Genomic DNA, 21,517 nt, shown 5'->3' with positions numbered 1-21,517 from the left:
ACTATAGCATAGCATTTACAGAAATTGGTCATCGTTAATTATCCACCTCTACTGTGGGCCCTCTTTAATCAAACTAATTGATTATAATAAAATAAAATAGATTCTAATCAAGACATTCAAATAAAAATCATCAATTTTGTGTAAAAAAAAAAAGGGGATATTTTAGCAAATAAACTCATCTAAAAAGAAATGAAAATAATGGCTATAGTTGCAGCCGTACAGCAGCGTGGCCCCTGGCCGGCTCATAACACATTCTGTACGGGAACCCATTTTGGTGTTAGCATCATGTTATGCTTTAGCTATTGAAAAATAGCAGATCTACAAGCTCATATCGCGCCACCGAGTGGCGCGATACGAGCTTGTAGGTCTGCTATTTTTTTTAAATCGAAGAACGACTGACATTTTTTAGAATCTGATCTCAGGTCAGAATGGGTTATAATCAGACCAGTGTGTGTCCAGTGGAAACCTCGTATGAATCTGATCTCAGGTCAGAATGGGATAACACATCGGAGCAGCGTTGTGCCGACAGCCCTGCCATGCGTGGTGTTGACAACATCATGGGGGCCCCAGTGCATGCTCCTTAGAGAAGCAGCAGGAACAGGCAGCGCTCACCCAGCGCTCGGCCATAAGTGTTTCTCAATAGACTTGTCCTCAAAGGGACATGGGATGACAGGGGTGCAGCGGAGCATGTGGATTGTGCAATCATCACTTTGTGTGTGTGTGTGTGTGTGAGGCTGAAGGGGCAGTTTGTGCCGTGATGACAACTGAATCCCCCCCCCCCCCCCCCCCCAAGGGCTCAATAAAGGTCTATCTGTCTGTCAGGCTTGTCTTGTGAGTATACCATGTAAACAGGTTGTGTGTAAATCCACAACTTTCACATCTTACATGGGATTCCTATAGTTCCTATACCCGGGGTCCCATAGTGGATGCTCAAATGTTACAATTTAGGCACAATTTAGACACTCTTAATCTTACATCTTACATTAAACAAAATACGGCTGAGCTATAATGGAGAGCGCGCTCGGAAAGGCAAACGCATTTCCATTTGAGTTTCATGCAATGTCTCGTCTTTTATCTATGATGTTCCATAAGCAGTTAAAAAAATATGGAACAGCGCTTTCGGGAGCTTGACGGGTTAAAAACATAAACTATGACCCGGGGCATATAACTAGTCACTCTTCACGGGCGATTATTAACACAAATGTCACATGTATACTCTGATAACCACTTGTTGGGTGGCGGTACAGATGTAGCTGGGACCCCCATGGGGTTAGTGGGTTTGTTTTGCTAATGACTCCATCATTCAGGTTGCTCTTGGTAATTGGTGGCATGCTGACACACTGTCGTGTCGGGGGAGGGGCTCATACATACAGACCAGTGCTCCGCCCCTCTATGACAATAAGGTATTGTTAGTGTGTGTGTGTGTGTGTGTGTGTGTGTGTGTGTGTGTGTGTGTGTGTGCACGCGCTTGTGCTTGTGTGTGTGTGTGTGTGTGTGTGTGTGTGTGGTAGTAGGATGAGGATGTGAATGAAAAGGATTCTGGATGGGGGGAAAAATACAGTATTGACTACGGGTATTTGGCAAAATATCATAACGTAATAATGTACTATGTATACATAGTACAACTAGAAGCTTGCACACTTAAACCGTGCGCACGTCTAACACCACGCGTCCGTGTTGTCGTCGTTTCTCCGTGAATATCGTGTGTCCGACACACACACACACACACACACACACACACACACACACACACACACACACACACACACACACGTGAAGCAGAGCAAGGATAGAGAGGTATAGGGAAAGTACAGGGAGAGGGACCATCACCACAGTTCTAGGAAAGCCCCACTGTGATTGTCCAGTAGTAGTCTAAAGTAGTCTGAGTTTCGGTGGTCAGCTCACCACCGCTCCGGAGCTGAAATAACGTTGAGCGGTGGTGAGTAAAAAACAGAGAGAAGGGCTGGAGCGGTGGCGTTGGTTTTCTCCTCACCGCGGCTCGTGACGTCATGTTGTAGTTCGGTGGTCACCTCACCACCGAATATTCTAGACTATGTATGAGCCTTAAGGAGCCACCAGGCTGGGTTGAAAACGCAGAGGTGAAGGCAATGGCGTATAGGCCAGGCATTCCCAAACTGTGGTGTGCGAGCACCTTCGGGGTGCGGGACGTGAAAAGGCTAATGGTGGTGCTATGGTTTTATTTGAAATATATGAACATATTATGCCAACATATGGCAAACATATTCAGGTACATATGTGGATATAGGAAATATACAGTATCTCCATATAGATTATGCTATTCCTGTCCGCTTCCCCAAAGTTTGTAGGATTGGTCCATTTAGAAGAAAATGCCCACACATTCCCACTAAGTAGAAACTTAAAAGAACCACCAAATCAGCCTCAGGGTGGTCCAATTCAGGTCCTTACCTACAGTATAACTGCACCGAGGTGTGTACAACTTTGTAGGCGCACTCCCTAGTTGGTCATGTGTCTGGCCTTTGACCAGTTTAAAAGAATGGAAGTCTGCTAGAGTATACCATTTCTTTTCTGACTGTGGTGTCAGTGAGACAATTAGAGCAATGAGGAACTCATGTATGGAGAGGGATTATCCTCCCTCAGCCAACCTTTCTTTAAAACAGACAGAGCACAGACAGATTGCAGAAATTAAAAAATACAAGTAGCCTGCTTTGTCTTTAACCCGGGCACCCATTTTGGTGTCGGCATCATGTTATGCTTTAGCTATTGAAAAATAGCAGATCTACAAGCTCATATCGCGCCACCGAGTGGCGCGATACGAGCTTGTAGGTCTGCTATTTTTTGAAAAATCGAAGAACGACTGACATTTTTAGAATCTGAACTCAGGTCAGAATGGGTTAATCAGACCCAGTGTGTGTCCAGTGGAAACCTCGTATGAATCTGATCTCAGGTCAGAATGGGTTAAATCATTCATCATCATCATCATTGCCACCTCGAAAGATCTGAGTATCCGTTCCTTCGGAGCTATCTGGGCTCTCCGTCTGTGTGCTTGCTGTTCACTGTGGAGGCCATGATGTGAGTGGAATAGTCCGGGGCAGTGTGGGCACAGAAGTGTTGGAGGTGGTACTAAATTATATAATGTGCCTGCATGCGACGCGCGTGCACATGTGTTTGTGTGCGCTCGGGTGAAGCTGCAGGCCTCTGGCCATCCACGGAGATTCTACGGGTCCATTTGTAGAATTTGTAGCTGAAATAAAATTGGAGGAATGCATTGTGTATATCCTTCAGGGTTCCTTTATTAGTGAGCCCTGAGTCCTTGGAGGCCAGTAGGTTGTCACCCTGCTGCCTGTGTGTTGGCATGCTCTGTGGCTCTGTGGATTTACCAGCTTAACACGCACGCACGCGCACACAGGCACTTGTACTCACAGTCACCCATAAATGAAAAGCACGCATATTGCACACACACACACACAGTCTTGCTTTTTGCCAACAGTGGGGGGTAACTCTTCCATTCCACCCTCCAACTTCCCCTACCCTCCTCCTCCTCCTCTCCGTCCTGCTATCACATCGGACAGGGTCTGTTTATAGGCGCCGCGTGCGCCAGAGAGACGAGAGAATGGGGAGAGAAAGGGTATTATGCCAGCGGAGAGAGAAAGAGAGGGGAGCGCGAGAGAGGAGAAAAGGCAGACAGGGTATTATGAGGGAACGGGATGAGAGCAGTGAAGGTATTTGGAGTCTTTATTCGCCTTCCTAAGCCACGGGCTCTGCTCCCAATCCGATTGGTCGATACAGCCAGGCATGTAAATGAAATGCAAAGCAGAGCAGAGAGACCCCGACTTCCATCCAAAAATGTGCACATCTCCCCCCCCACACCCCCCCCACCCTTCTCCAACCATCTTATTTTAGTTTTTTATAGTCAATGTCTTCAGCATCTTTTTGTCTATTGTGCCTCTCTCTCTCTCTCTCTCTCTCTGATTCATCTTTCATGTGAGAGTTGAACTCTGTCCATCTCTAATGTTTGACTCTGAGGACTTCATCCACACAAGCTGTTTATTTCCTGGGAAACTCAGTGGGTCTTTGCGCATGCTCGTGTGCGCATGAGCATTATGTGTGTTTAAGTGTGGCATGAGCGTGTGTTTATGTGTCTGTGTATGGATATATATGCATGTATACTGTATGTGTACACATACTGTCTGTACAGTGTGTGTGTGTGTGTGTGTGTGTGTACGCCACGTGCCTGTGTGTGCATATGCCCACGCACGTCTGTTCATGTACATACACAACCCATTTGTACAGTGTAGGATCAGGATGTGAGGTCATCAGATGCTACCTTCTCAAACATCCTGAAAGTCCTCCTTTCCTGAAGTTCAGCGAGAAAAGTGAACCTCGAGCACAAAGCATATATTCTCTGCACACACAATTGTGTTCACTAAATGCTGCACCAATGCACCAATATGAGCATGAACTAGTACACATCTAGACACCTTACGTATATGGTGGAGCACGTAGTTATGGTAAGGGGTACTCAATACCCCACAACCCCCTTTAGGAAGAGGGTTGGTTGAGAGTAAACTCAGACCAGGGGGTAAAGAGAGCAAGATAATGGCTGACTGGGAGGTGGGATGCAGGGGAGGGGGATGGGGGACAGGCGTAAAGTCCCTATAGCTATGAGATTTTGCTGGTGGCTTATTTATTTATTTATTTATTTAAAAGTCTAATCAGCTCCAGCAGTGCTCGTGTCGACAGTTCGGCTGACAGACAAACAGTCTAAGTCTAAGACAGACAGAGTCAAGACAGACAGACTGACAGGCAGAGAGAACGGGGGTGGATGGCAGGACTGATGACAGTTTGAATGACTGGCCCAGGCCCGCCACTACAATCCCCTGTAGCTTTGCCAAATTAGACTTTCTCCCCCCAGTCCCACTCTGTAAAATCCTGGGTGTCCATTTAACCAATTCTGACCTGAGATCAGATTCATACGAAGGTTTCCACTGGACACACACTGGTCTGATTAACCCATTCTGACCTGAGATCAGATTCTAGAAATGTCAGTCGCTCTTCGATTTTTCAAAAATAGCAGACCTACAAGCTCGTATCGCGCCACTCGGTGGCGCGATATGAGCTTGTAGATCTGCTATTTTTCAATAGCTAAAGCATAACATGATGCTGACACCAAAATGGGTGCCCGTTCAGAATGGGTTAAACCATTAAAACCGGGAAAGTCATTGTACATCTCGAAAGTGTGAGGGTTTAGGACGGTGAAGTTTAGGTTTATAGGCATAGTTTTACTGGGGTTAAGGTCAGGAATAAGGTTAGGTTTAAGCGTAATTTACTTAGGTTACTTTAGGAATACCATGGCTGAGCATTTCCGCTGGCTGTACGCCCGGAGCGAGTTGGTAAATGGGCGACTCGTTGGCTTGGAAGGCGTTTGTAGAATTGGCCTAATGTCTTAATGGGTTAACTCAGAGTGTACACATGTATAGATTAACACAGATAAGTACTTGTTACTTGCGCAAGCAGAGCGCGCAAGTAATAATTTCGCCCGGTCTGTGTGCACCGTGCCAGCCAACCCGCCACTTGATGCGTATGCAAATAAAACAGCAAATTTGTGCCTGGTTTGCTGGGACCAGATTACATAAATGACCATATGTCTTACGTCATAATTTAGAGCTAGTCATACGTATACTATATACATAATCAGTAAAATAAAATAGCAAATTGTGCCTGATTTGCTGGGACCAGGGTACATGGTGTGTATATGTATGACTAGCTCTCAATGATGACGTAAGAAATATGGTCATTTATGTAATCTGGTCCCAGCAAACCAGGCACAAATTTGCTGTTTTATTTGCATACGCATCAAGTGGCGGGTACTAGTTACTACTAGGTGGCACTAGTTGGCCATGTATGGCCTACTAGTGTGCAACAAGCAAGTATGCACTCGACAGAGTGCTGTTCTAGTTTTACTCTGCAACCTGAGCCTTCCAAAATAATAGATTAGAATAAAACAATAACTACAATAACAACTCTAGATGATGCAATGCAATCCTGATGGTCATCCACTGTACATGCCGCTGCATATTTTTGTGTGCTATATGATTAGTGGTGTTTGATGAGGATATGGAGAGAGACATCACTCAGGAGAGAGACAAACTTTTGGTATGATACATTTTACACAACGAATAATAATGTCCTTCAAAGGACAGACGTGAAATATTAAAAACTAGAAAAAGTGCCCCTCGGGGCACAGGTCTCCACCAGGACAGGTCAGGTTGTGGCCTCCTGGTGGTGCTATAATAGGACAATGTGAAAAGGGTAACATTTGTCCTTACACCATTGATGGCAATTGGATGATTTGAGGCTTCCGTGTTTTGCAAAAATCCACCTGTTGGTGGCGCTATAACAGGCCAATGTGAAAAGGGTGGGATATATTCCTCAGCCTAGTAGGAAAGTCTGTGAAAGATTTCACGTAAATTTCGCGCTGCGTTCATGATTTGAGGCTTTTTGTTTCAAAAGGGCCAATCCTGCAAACTTTGAAAGCCAATGTTAGCCAATCAGGATGGAATATGAAATATCGGACAGATCCGTCTTGAACACATGACTATAGAGATATTGTGTAACGATTTGCGGGATTTTTGGCCAGAATCTGGAGGAGTAAATATAAAGAAATGTGTTTTTCAAAGGTCGGCCACCTGGTGGCGCTATAACAGGCCATTCTGGAATCTGAAATTTGGCATCGACCGGGTTAACGGTGCCGGAGTTTAGCTCATGTGTACCGATTTGCGTGAAATTTGGATAAAATCTGAAGGAGTAATAATAGAAAATGTGTTTTACATATGTCGGCCTCCTGGTGGCGCTATAAAGAGCAGATGTGAAAAATTCCAGGCGAAGGTTTTTCCTTGGCCTCTAGGGAGTTGGCATACAAAGTTATCCACAGATCCGTGCAGTTAGAGGTAAAAACACTTTTCGGCCAGTTATAGCGCCACCTTGAGGCTGAGTTGAAATTGTTCATGTGGCATTTCGTCCTCGGCCTAGTGGGAATGTGGGTGCACAATTTCACGGAAATCACGCGATGTGTTCATGATTTGCAGCATTTAGTTTGAAACTGAGCACTCCTGTGAACTTTGGAAGCCAATCTTAACCAATCAGGATGGAGTCTGAGAAATCTGAAAGACACGTTTCGTTGAATGGCTCTAGAGAGACGGTGTACCAATTTGCGTGATGTTTGGACAAAATCTGTAGGTGTACTGTGCAAAAACTTGTTTTGCACAAAGCGGCCTCCTGGTGGCGCTATAACAGGCCGTTCTGGAAAGTTTGGGGCAGAGGTTCATCGTTGGCATCCAGGGAGTGTGTGTGCAAAATTTGGCATCGACCGGGTTAACGGTGGCCGAGATTAGCTGCTCACGGACACACACACACGGACGGACACACGGACGGACGGACGGACGGAGTGCAAAACTCTCCCCCCATGCCTTCGGCCTGGTGGAGACAATAAATAAAATTAGGCCAAAACAAATCCAAGCATTATTACTCTAGCCCCCAAGGGGCCTGAGCTCCTATAAATCCAGCACTGATGTGGGAAGGTTGAAGTAGTTAACTGTGGTCACTAAACTGCCCATTCAGACTGTTCACCATGCAAATACTGCCGCCTGCTGGCCACTGCTCTCAACACTGTTGGTTCGTCCTGTGGAACACAGTCGGCATCGGTTTATATAATTTTATTTGACAGATACGATGAAATGCACATAGTACAGCCAGGGACAGCGGTGGCCTACGGGTTAGAGGAGCGCCCTTGTTGCCGAAAGGTTGCCGGTTCGATTCCCCAGACGGGCAGGAAAAAATCTGGGTGGGGAAGTGATTGTCATCACTCACCCAACACCACTGAAGTGCCTTTGAGCAAGGCACTGAACCCCCAACTGCTCCTCCTGGAGCTGCTTAGTGGCCAACAGTATAAGACTGTGGATGTACTGGTCAGCTCCCAGGTTTTAGTGTGTGTGTGTGTGTGTGTGTGTGTGTGTGTGTGTGTGTGTGTGTGTGTGTGTGTGTGTGTGTGTGTGTGTGTGTGTGTGTGTGTGTGTGTGTGTGCAGGGCGTTGCTGAAAATGAGCACCTGTGCTCAGCTACTTCCCTGGGTAAATAAAGAATAAATAAATAAAAATAAGGGTCGACATGGGTACACATACAAATCATTAGCCTGTTGGCTATGTGAGCATGGGAAAGAACAAGGCTACCTACTAATTTAGATACCGTTCAAAGCAGGTGTGGAGACATGCAATCACAATGCAAAGCGAGAAAAGACAAAATAGTTATAGTGTACTGTGCCATACTAACTTGTATTACTCCATATGTAAATGAGATGTAATCTCATTTGAGTTAATAACTCAATGCTGCGTTCAAAATATTCCGGAAATCCAATATCTAGCCTACTACATTCAAGCTGTGAGCCGCGGCTCCAACTGAACACCATGAAGCGAACACGCAATCCTTTTTTACTTATTTTGTTAAATTTATTTAATAACTACTCCACCTAGCATTACATGTCTATGTTTATTTTTGACCAGGCACACGTGCTTACAAACGCACAACAGCTCACTCTAAAGTCATTGATAAACGCATTGATGTCTGAGGTCATGTTTGTGGTAAAGACAGACTGCCTTCCCGTGTTCGATGATGTTTTGTTTTCCTGATTACTTATTATTTTCCGATTATGATATGCATTCTAATCATTCTACTCATTACCAGTATGTAAGGAGTATATTCGCAGTAGCAGTATATTCACCATTACCTTTTGTCACACATGGTCAGCACCAAACATGCTAAGTCTTATGCTAGCTATGTGTGAATTCAGGGAGCTTGTTTTCACATCTTGGCCCAGTTCAATACATTTTAACATTAATGTCTTATTCATTTCATTTTACAAACATGACACACCTCATTATCATTACCAAACAAACCCACATACATTTGACATATCCTCTTCCTGGTGTGAGGATCTTAAAGGACATGAGCCACAGTGCTTAGACATTTCTGTAAGTTTTGGGAAACGTTTTCTTTGTTGAGTTTCACTACTATAGTAATGTTGGTGAGTGTATTGAGTAAACCTGTCCTCAAGACAGTTGGTTTGTCCCAACAAATGCATTCATTCCTGTTTCAGGTATAGTGGAGGAGCTTAGGGACAGATAAGGGATATTTCGCACTAATTTGTCTAAAAGCGACGTGTCAAACTAGGGGGTTTTCATGATTCTGAATCCATTCCATTAGTTTTGTACAAAAAACACTCCTTGGGCTAAATTCGCCCATAGCCACTTGCCCAAATGTGCCTAAATGTGATGAACTCATCACATTTGGGCACATTTGTGATGCCGTTTTTAGCCCAAGGAGTGTTTTTGTGCAAAACGAATGCTTGTAATGGATTCAGAATGATGACAAACCCAGAGTTTGACATGTCACATATGCTACTTAAAGCATAATGAAATTTAGATGTGACGATCCCAAATGTCGCCAGCTAGCTCAGGCGCCCCTAGCTAAATCATTAAAGCATGCCCTGGGCTACATCTGTGCAAAATGTGGCGCTTTTAGACGAATTAGCGCAAAATATTAATAAGCTCCTCAATTAGTAGTACAGTAGTAGAGAGGAAACAATGCTGGATAGATCTGCCACTTGATCAATACAGTCAGTAGAGTCAGTATATCTCTAGGCATTGAGATATTGAATTAAGCATAGTAATGCTGCATCCACACGGGTAGATGCAAAACATACAAAGATGCATTTGTATGTACGTAGCTTTTGCAGCAGCGAGAACCATCTTTGCATCTTCATGTAGCTGGCTTCCATTGACAATGAATGGTAGACTGTAACTTTGCATCTGCCCGTGAACACAGCATTTGTTGTTTCTCTTTCTCTCTCTTTTTTTCCCCTTTCCTAAAAAAAAATGTGTTCATGCTCTTTTTATTTACATAAACTATGGCAGAGTCAATTAGACTTAACCTACCGTATTATTTGTGTAATTCCAGTGTAAATCTGTGTAAATCAGATGCTCCACTCAACTGTATTTACTTCTTCATATGAGGTATACCGTACATTAGTAAAGGTGTACCATACATTAGTAATATACAATTTGTGTCAATTAAATGAAAGTTTGAATCAAATTGTATTGTGGTTATATATTATATACTAAAGCTAAACTAAACTAAGCTGGGGTTATTATTATTGTATTATACTGTAAATATTAGTCATCATTGCCATATTATAATCCTTTTGGCCCGTTCTCATTCATATGTACATGCATCCCTGTAAATATATGGCATTTCTTATGAAATACATGGCTTGCATGTGAATGATATATTTCATTTTTTTATTAACAAGAAGAAAAACTGACGGACAGAATGCTCCACCAAGTTAGTCAACGTGAGAGACAATTTAATATCAGTATTGTAGCAACTCGGCAAGAGCATCAGAAAGTATTTTAAATCCTGTGAGTGTGTGATTCTATACAGTATGACTGTGTGTGTGTGTGTGTGTGTGTGTGTGTGTGTGTGTGTGTGTGTGTGTGTGTACTTAAAACTGCACTTGCGGAAACTACTCTCACCGACACAATGGAGGCGGCCTAGCCCTGCAACATATGTCACACATACACACCAATGAAAGGACACACACACACACACACACACACACACACACACACACACACACACACACACACACACACGCACACTTATTCTCCATCCTCTCTTCTCCTCTCCTCTCCTTTCCAGTGTGCTCCTCCTTGCCCCCCCACACAGCCCTGCCGAGCTGACAGTTCCAAGCTCCGTGGCAAATGAGTCTCGCTGGCATTACAATCGTGCGGGACAGATTCCATTAGTGCTATCTGAAATTGAGCGCGGGGAGCAGGAGGAGCGCGAGGCGGCCGCCGCCTCGTCCCGTGTTATCACAGGCAGAGGGGGAGACGCAGCTCCTCTCTGAAGCAGCACCCGCCAACGTCACTAATCTGCCAGGCGAGAGAGAGTAGACACACACACACACACACACACACACCACTGAAAATGAATGCACATGCGCATGCACATGAAATATAATGAAAACACTCACACTGACACTGTTTGGAAAGACACTATTCCCCACACACAGTCACACACTACAGAAAGCCACCCCAAAATTCACATACTATAAGAAAGGTATGATGAAACTAGTAGAAAAAGAAAAGCAAGAAATAAACTTAGCCTCTCTCTCTCTAGCAGTGCACAGCATTCTTTCTCTCTAAACTGAGGATCGGTGGCCAGAGTGGTTTCAGTGCCAGGGAGATTTGCAGTGTCAGTCGATTGGTTTGAGCTGAAACTGAGCCTCTCTCATTCCCAACGGTCTGTCTGCTGCCTCTGCCATGGAATATGCTTGCTTTCCTCTCTGTCCATTCTCCATACACATCATTTATACACACATTCGTGTATGCATATCTCCTGTTTGTACTGTCACACACGTGCACTACACATTCATGTATGCATATTTCCTGATCGCACCCGATGCACATAGGCTGTATGTACATTGCACGACCTATATACTTAAATGCAACACACACACACACACACACACACACACACACACACACACACACACACACACACACAGAAGTACACCCCACTTGAACCCCTTTCACTCCTCTCATCCACACTGTTATTAACCCCTGACACATAATTCCAAGGGTGTGTGTGGATGTGTGTGATATTAGGTACGAGGGGTGGGGGTGGGGCTAATCTTTATGTAGGGAGGGGCTCTTTCACACAAGATCACTCCACTCAAGTGGAGTGGAACTCTTTGATGTTGGCCCTCTCATTCGCTCTTCTAATTTCCTGCATGCGTGTCATTCTGTACACCCCCCACCAATCCCCCCATCACTAACCCACACCCCCCCACTGCGGCTCGCTGATAAGGTGTAATGAGAAATGTTTTCAAAAACGGCTCCTACCTATCAAAGGACGCTAATTGAGTGCATCTGCCTGATGTCGCCGAACGTATATAGCCAGGAGTCACATGCATGGTTGGCAGCCTGCATCACCCTGACCAACCAATCAGAAGTGGGTCAAAAGGAGAAGATGGAAACCAATTGGGTTAGTAGCGGAGAGCGAAATGAAAGCCATACTGCACCCATCATCCAAAAAAAACGCTGTATATGCATCATCAAAAACCCCTACCAACAACACGTACCCACCCCCAAAGACACAAAGTAATGAGGGAAAATACCATCTTCATTAGATGTCATTTACAGGGAATTACTGCGACGGTTCCTCGGGCGGTATTATTGGTCACGCTGTGGAAAGAGTGACACGTCGAGAGAGAGAGAGAGAGGTGGATGGGGCGAGGAAGCTGAGAGGAAGAGCTTTGGAGAGATATGGGAATACTATAGTGTTGCGTTTTTTTGCCCTACATTCGTTTTGCAGGAGAGAGGGCCATTGCGGTACTGCTGCCGTACAATGTAAAATCCGTAAAATGTAAAATTTAGTGTTCGTTTAACACTTAAAATGGTACCAAATGGATGGGGAGTTAAGGGTCCATTTGGTATCATTTGTACACTTTCAGAGTTTAATTAATATTGGGGAATTGTATTGTGTACTTTCACCATTACAAAGAAATGGTAAAAGCACAGAAAGGAATGCATTTTCTAGGAGATGTCCATTGCATTAACAATATTACCATGGAAATATTATATATACACTATTATAGTATATAATATTATAGTCATCATGGAAACGATGAAAATAGTAATTAATATAGGGCATGAAACCCATTGGTATACGAGTAGAGAGATACAGCAGAGTTTCAGAATAGAAAATAAAAATGCTAAAGTAGTAAGATAAGTTAGATAACAATTAGTAAAAGTAAGATATAATGATAAGATAAAAAAACAAATAATTAATGACCATCTGCCCTTTGACTGACTGGGTTAGAAGAATAATCCAGTCTGTTGGCAGAAGGACGCAGAGGTTGGAACTTCCAGGCATTTAGGCCTAGCCCATTCTGACCGGGCACCCATTTTGGTGTCAGCATCACGTCATGCTTTAGCTATTTAAAAATAGCAGATCTACAAGCTCATATCGCGCCACCGAGTGGCGCGATACGAGCTTGTAGGTCTGCTATTTTTGAAAAATCGAAGAGCGACTGACATTTTTAGAATCTGATCTCAGGTCAGAATGGGTTCATCAGACCAGTGTGTGTCCGGCGGAAACCTCGTATGAATCTGATCTCAGGTCAGAATGGGCTAGAGGAGGACCAAAGAGGAGAGTTATGGACGCAGTGAAAGAGGACATGACGTTGAGTGTGAAAGGAGAGGAGGCAGAGGACAGGGTGAGATGGAGGCAGACGATTCGCTGTGGCGACACCTGAAGAGAACAGACGAAAGGAAAAGAAGACCGTATCATGTACAATCTAACTTACACCATTATCTGAGTGAGCTATATGTCTATGTCACATAGAGTCTATAATGTGACATAGACGTACTGTAAAATACCGGTAAATCAAGCCTGCCATATATGGTTTCACATCTGTTACATGAAGAACTGAAAGAAAAGGATTACCTTATTGCCAGTTATTGAAGTAATTTGCATTATCAACTGCTACATTTCTTCCTGTAAAATAACACCAAACTACTTTTATTCAGAGGGTATAGGCTAAGGCTATACAAATGGAACCAAATGGGCCCGCAATCGCTCGGTTCCAGTTGTAAGTTCTGAACGGGCACCCATTTTGGTGTCAGCATCATGTTATGCTTTATCTATTGAAAAATAGCAGATCTACAAGCTCATATCGCGCCACCGAGTGGCGCGATACGAGCTTGTAGGTCTGCTATTTTTGAAAAATCGAAGAACGACTGACATTTTTTTAGAATCTGATCTCAGGTCAGAATGGGTTCATCAGACCAGTGTGTGTCCAGTGGAAAACCTCGTATGAATCTGATCTCTGGTCAGAATGGGTTAACACTTAGGATTCCACTGTGTGTACTGCTGTAGAACTGCACAGCAAAACCATGGGACTTTTTTCCACACTCACAGTGAAATGAACACGAAGGATTGTGCTGTGTTGTGTAGAGTAGACCACTCAGTGAGACCTTAATAAAACAGTGTGGATTACCAAAAACCAGCGCCACCTCCCTAACAGGATAACACAGCATAATAAACTCCATAAAATAATCAAACTTATTAAAACTCTTAACCCATTTTAATGCATTCTTCTCAGCTTACATACACTGGCATTCACTTCTGGTCTAGACACAAAGGAGGATAGACTTATAGGACCAGAAACACACAGGACAGCAGCTTGCGAAGCCCCTAATATCGTCTTTAATTGGATTTGCAAATTGTGCGGCTAAATTAGCACATTCTGCGGTTCCCTGACTTAGGGAAATAAACGTACAGGAAAGAAGAAAGACGTGACGTCTTTAAAGTTAATTAGTTGTCTCTGTCCCCAGTGTCATTAAAGTTTGGCAGTGTTTGTACTTAATGGGTGGATGGGTTGAACAATAGAAAAGTGCCCCTTGCTACCATGATACGCAGTCCATGGAGAGCTACGGAGAGGATCATTTCTATAGCGCTGATTACCACTGGCGCGCACACACACACACACACAGTGTTGCATGTCCAAACACACTGTCATGCATCTGTGCAAACACACAGACATACAGTACGCAGAGTAGAGTTGAGAGAGCACACACACACACACACACACACACACACACACACACACACACACACACACACACACACACACACACACACACACACACACACACACACACACACACACACACACACACACACACACACACACACACACACACACACACACACACACACACACACACACACACACACACACACACACACTCCTTCATTACAGATAGCAGTTTCTCCCAGTGCGAGTTTCATGTTAATTAGCTTGGATCAAACCTATACAAATCCTCCCACTGAGATTTCAGCTGTATTACCGAACCCTTCCTCCATCATCTACACTAAGCCTTCCCTGGACGCATGGATGTACCCCTTAGCCCATTCTGACCTGAGATCAGATTCTAAAAATGTCTATTACATCCTGACAGTTTCATTATTAACCCATTCTGACCTGAGATCAGATTCTAAAAGTGTCTTCGATTTTTCAAAAATAGCAGACCTACAAGCTCGTATCGCGCCACTCGGTGGCGCGATATGAGCTTGTAGATCTGCTATTTTTCAATAGCTAAAGCATAACATGATGCTGACACCAAAATGGGTGCCCGTTCAGAATGGGTTAGAGTATGATGTACCCCCAATGTACCCTTCAATTCCTTGTTTATGCCCAAAATGGCTCGCTGTCCACATGTTTTGTAGCAATTTAGAAATAGTAGGCATTAACTGTCATAAAAAAGTATTGATTATATCATATGCATTTGGACCACATTTATAAAACAAAAATAATACAGCTGCAAGCCGCGATAAGACAGGACCAAGCAATAAGCCCTATTAGGCTGCTCAACAGTGCCACTTTAGTTCACCCAGCGTTATTGCAAGCTGTTTGACCGCCAAACATACATCAGCTATATTTTTCGTACAAATCTTCACATACAAACTTCTCTTCCAACTGGGATTTCAGGTAATGGTCCATTGATTGTGTGTAGAAACATTTCACGCAAATTGTTCAAAACAATCGGGTGTTTTTCAAAATGCTCAAAATGGCAAAAGATCTGAGGGCAGAGCTTACTGATCAAAGTGAAAGATGTGTTTGTGTAAACAAGATCCATGGCTTTTGGCCAAACAAGTACCCACCTGGTCCCGCGAAGTGGAAAGATACGGTGAATGCAGATGCCGTCTCTGAAGATGAGCCAGTAGTGGTGGTCACTGAAGATGAGCTGCGTGTAGCGGCAGTCTCTCAAGCTGAGCCTGCATGTTGTAAGGGCAGTCTCTGCCACATCCTCAGGTTCAGCTTCAGTTCTTGGACCTGGTAACAGAAAAAGACCATTCACGGTCAAGCATTTTAAATACCTGCAAATTCTCTTGACAGCCTGGCTGTGTATTTGGTGACTGGAGCGTGCAATCTGGACAACACTTTAGAATTGAGGGAAGCCCAATTGACATCGACGCCCATGCCTCTCCGCCATGCAACTGAAAAAGTGCCACGAAAACTATATCACAGTTTGTTCCCACAAGAAACCTCGCGAGTGACCGGAAGACCTTCCTGAACCCGAACGACCGCAGAGTTAAACACCTGCTGCCTCATTGATTCCTGGCAGCAATTCAAAGAAACATTCTGGCCTACCTATGATGAGAGACCAAGCTAACAGACCAGCAGGATGTACTGCTGCTCTCCCCAAGGAGGTACGAGTGGAATGCTTAAACTCTCGTTTGCTCTTGAGATGTATATTGTATAACAATGTGAAAAGGGTGCGATATATTCCTCAGCCTAGTGGGAAAGTGCGTGAAAGATTTCACGTTCATGATTTCAAAGTCAAGTCAAAGTCGTACAATTTGTCACACACGTTACCGCAGTTTAATTTGTTCTCCGCATTTGACCCATGTCTTAGAGCGGTGAGCCGCAGCCAAGGAGCGGTGAGCCGCAGCCGTGCTGCGCTCGGGAATCATTTGATTAGTTGATTTGACCCCTCAATCCAACCGATTGATGCTGATTGCCAAGCAGGGAGGCATTGGGTCCCATTTTTACAGTCATTGGTATGAACCGGCCGGGGATTGAACCCTGACCTCCCAGTTTCAGGGCGGACACTCTAACCACAAGGCCACTGACTGGTTATTTGAGGCTTTTTGTTCAAAAATGGGCCAATCCTGCAAACTTTGAAAGCCAATGTTAGCCAATTAAGATGGAATATGAAATATCGGACAGATCCGCCGTGAGCACATGACTATAGAAATACTGTGTAACGATTTGCGGGAGTTTTGGACAAAATGTGGGGGAGTATCCTCCTGGTGGCGCTATAACAGGCCGTTCTGGAAAATTTGGGGCAGAGGTTCGTTGGCATCTAGGGAGTGTGTGCAAAGTTTGGCATCAACCTGGTTAACGGCGCCGGAGATTAGCTGGTAACGGACGGACAGACACACACGGACGGACGGAGTGCAAAACATACTCTAGTCTCTCCCCATGCCTTCGGACTGGTGGAGACGATTAAAAAATCACACCCGTGTGAAGTGAGGGGTGCTAATATATTAACTAACTCATGTTGATTATAGGTGATGTAATAGTGATGTAAAACAAACGGTGCCAACACAAACGCCATATTAAACGCCATTAACAATAAAGAGACAATATGATGTAATGAAGTACATTACATTTTCCCTTCATTGTCAATGGTGTTTACAAAACAAACATTGAACTAAAGACAAACATTAAACCCGTGTATAGGAGGGGGCGAGGGGCTGGCACCTCTCAAAAAAATGGTTCGTTTCCATAGATAAGGTCCTGGCTGTTTAATGCAATTTACAATTTAGGCATTTAGCAGATGCTCTTAATCCAGAGCGATTTACATTAAAACAAGAACAAAAAAGCATGGCAAATTGGCAATACATCATATACTACATAAACAAGTAGTTATCATGAATCATACGTAAGCTAAGAACGTAACAGTGGAATATCTATATGAAACTATGCAAATATACACATTTGCATATACTATATAATGCTATGTCTATACATAAAATGCTATAAGTCAAGTCTACATAAAATGCTACCTAAGTCTATATAAAATGCTATCTAAATTACGTTTGCATACGCCTGTAATGGAGTTGTGGGGTCCACATAGTGAGAACCACTGCATTAGATTAGACAAAGGCCCTCCTAACGCCACATGAGTTAATTTTATTCACTCACGTATTTCTTCCCTCCTTGAAGACTGAATGCAGTTCGTTGGATTTCCTCTTCTCTCTCGCTTTCCCTCCCCCGCTCTAGGAGGGATTAAAAACTGCTGGATGTCAGTAAAATACCCATAACATAGGCTTCATAATCTCTCAAAGTAGAAGGAAGTAACTTCAAGTAAGTAGAAACAAGTTATAAATATATAAATAAATAAATAAATAGGCTACTCCGCTACTGCCTTTCTCTCATGGTTTCAACACTCAACAGTGAAATAATTTCCCAACAAACCTCTGATTCAGTCCTTTCAGCTTGTGAAAGTCAACTTTAAGACAACGTTTTTTAATGTTGTACATATTCAGTCATTGTGGAATAATTTATGATTTGTTGTCTTTTAAGGCTAGTATTATTTACACGGCAATCAATCAATTTAACATTAAGGATAATTAGTTGAACAGGTGCTGAAACATAGTGCAATCACAAGTGTGCGGTGATCGAGCCTGGTTGGTGGGTTGGTAGAGTCTGCCCCCTAGTGGTCTGGCTACACACTGCAGTTCACTTATGCTCAGGGACACTTTAGTTAGGGGTAACTATCTAGTAGTTAGTTAGAATAGAAGTTTGGATGAGAATGAGACAAAACATTCTCTCACTCAAGGTAGAGGTTAATTTGCATGCTCTCAATTTAAATCTTTGGCACCATATCATATTAAAGTTAAAACAATTGAGGAGGGAGAACACAGTACACAGCAAAATAATAGTTGGAATGTCTTCAGATACTTTTACAACCTTTTGTTTAGGCAAATTGGCTAATGCAACGCGTTTTGATGTGAAACGTCTTACAGAAAGAGATAGAGGAGCTGCTTGACACACTGTGATAATTGGCCAGAGGTTCCAGGGAGTAGACAGGTCCACAAGTATATTTCAGGCATTTTATTTACCTCCAAAGTGCAGTGCAATTCCGTGACAATGCAAAAAGTAATAAATACTGGGCCAAAATAACATTCCAAAAATAGGAAACAAAATACACCTGCTGGCTAAACTTAAAAAAAAAAAAAAAAAAAAAACAGATCTTGAGACTGTTACGGGCTATTTATCCTTCGATGAGGTCCTGGCTTGCAGCCCTCCCTGATGTCTCTCCTAGACTCAGGTAATACTGAACTGCCTCCACCTGCAGCAATCCTGCTTTTATACAGGTGGGGCAAACCATCCCCTAATCAGCAAGTGGCAATCAATTGACTCAACCACACGGCCAACTAAGGCCTATGAGTAATCTTCCACACTACTATACTTTAGAGGAATATACACTCAAACATATTTCAAAGGCCCAATTCATTCACAGGGCCTAACATAAAGACCAAACATAATACACACAGGAACAATCCCCCCCCCCCCTCTTCTACAGTACTTGGCACCCTCCAATCTAGAGAGGAGTGCCAGTACTGCAGAGGAGAGGCAGGTGACAAACATTAAACATACAGTACCAATGCAACTTCAGTATCAATAAATACAAATAAACATTTTAAACTCTTTCAACCATTGTGTCTATATAGGGCACGGGCTGGCCTGGCCCGTGACACACACACAAAACAACCTTCTGAATCAAATATAAGTGTATTCCAAGGCAGCAACTCGCTCTTCACTTCTGCTGAATAATAGGACAATTAGAATTTAATCACATACATTACAAGACCTCTCAGGCAGCAATGGTAATGGTGTCGTGAAATCAAGAGGAAGGGGTCACATCATGATCAATCACAACTCACAAGTTGAAGGCAGGTGTGGTAAGGGTGTCTGGTCTATCAACCAAAACTAATCAGGAATCTGTTTGCCTCCTTGGGGCCTCTCATATCTGGAGCGTGGGGGGGGGCTGCATGGACGCCATGGAGGTGTGACTTTGTAGTCCAGGAAGGAAGTGAGACCACATTTTTGTGGTCATGAACATGGCGTCATGACTAAAATATCTATAAAAAAAAACATATTACACACATAAAAACACCAGGAAAGTGTTTCTTGTGTCCTAAAATAACTAAACCTCTGATTGCAAAAGGGGTGAAGTGGCCGTTTAAGGAGTGCAAGCTTTCAAAACTCACAAATGAGACGCTGACAGTGACTTCATTTTTAACAGGTTTATTGACATGTGTATAGCGATTGTCTGTGCACCGGACGATTACAGAAAGTTATGATATAAAATAATACAAAATAGCTGTACATAAAGGACAATAAAGGAATGCATTATATCTGTGAGGTCATTAGCTGGATACTAGTAGCAGCTAAGTAAGATGAGTTTAAATGAATAGGATTAGAATAGAAGTTCCACAAGGGCTAAATGTCAGAAAGTAATAAAAAAAAAACTGAGCAGGAATGCCAAAATTACTTAGAACATGTTCATATTTCCGGTTGACAGACTCAAATTGAGTATTTGTCAGAATGTGCCACATTAGTGACATCAGCAAAACATTAAAAACAGGTCAGATTCAAGACTTGGTGATGGAAAATGGTATTGGTGCATTCCTACCGGTACAATAAAGAAACAAACATAATCATGTTATTTGATGTAGATGGATTCAAAGTACAGGGATCGCAACTAAACAAAAGGGACAACCCAGTAACATAAAAAATAAACTGACATATGTCATGTCACATAGAAGCCAAAGGGTGCTTCGACTCTTCCTCCATCCACATGACAATACTGTACACTGTTAAATCTTGAGTGTTCATTTAACTCTTGAGCGTACACATTTCAAAACTTGTGTACACTCTGGAGTGACAAATGAACACTGAGGATTGTGCTGTGTAATGGTAAAGTCGGATTTAATCTCCTCCATGACCTTGTTTGTGAATCTCTCTGGCTTCACAAATCCTCCCTTGGAAATGCCAAGCCTTTAATTACAACCCGTATATGAAGTGTAGCTGTGGTTCCCAACAGCCCTCGGCTTCAAGGGACCACACAGGTGCAGCCGGCTATTCGATTCCACCAGCAGGCGAATCGCGGTCACCTGGCGTTAAGAGCTACAGAAGAGATGCCATCCAGGTGAAAGCGATTAACCAGCTGGACGAGGGGCTGTGGAACAGAGTTGGGAACCACCAAAGGCAAGGACTCATCCTTGACCTACATATCACCCGTATTTGGGGGTGGGGGGAGGGACTTGACGAGCAAACATAAATTTGTGTCTTGACACACAATACTATGCATTCTGTGGCCTGAAATATCCTTTTGAACTGCCTATAGGCATGACCTGCATCTCTCTGTGTTTCTGTACTCTGGGAAACTAATCCTGAGCTACTATAACTGAGGGCACTGCATCAATTGTCAACGAAACCAAGCGTTTCATTTCGTATTCAGACTTCGAATCTGAAAGTTAAGAACCAAAGAAATATTTGAGATTAAGAGAAGACCGCCGATAACTGACGATATTCTGCAGTGAGTTAGTTAGTGGAAAGTATTAGCATAGTAGTTAAGGGTGGGAATTTATGAGTCTCATTCATAAACATCACACATCTATCAAGCATCAAGACAGGCTTTCTTTTTGGGGACATGTCTTTGTTTAAGAAAAAGACAAAATGATCTCTTTTGAAAGTGTCGTCCAGGTTGAACGACAACAGAAATGCAGTTTTTGTGTATTCGGAAGACATGTTGGCCTTTCCCTTTCTCATTATAACACTCAGTTTTACAGTTTGGCAATCCATCGTGTGCAAAGTCATATTAAAATGTTTGTGTCTGTAT

This window comes from Protomyctophum parallelum, assembly GCF_964188405.1.
Source record: "Protomyctophum parallelum genome assembly, chromosome: 19".
NCBI classification, from domain to species: Eukaryota; Metazoa; Chordata; class Actinopteri; order Myctophiformes; family Myctophidae; genus Protomyctophum; species Protomyctophum parallelum.
Note: the sequence above shows the minus strand (reverse complement) of the source record.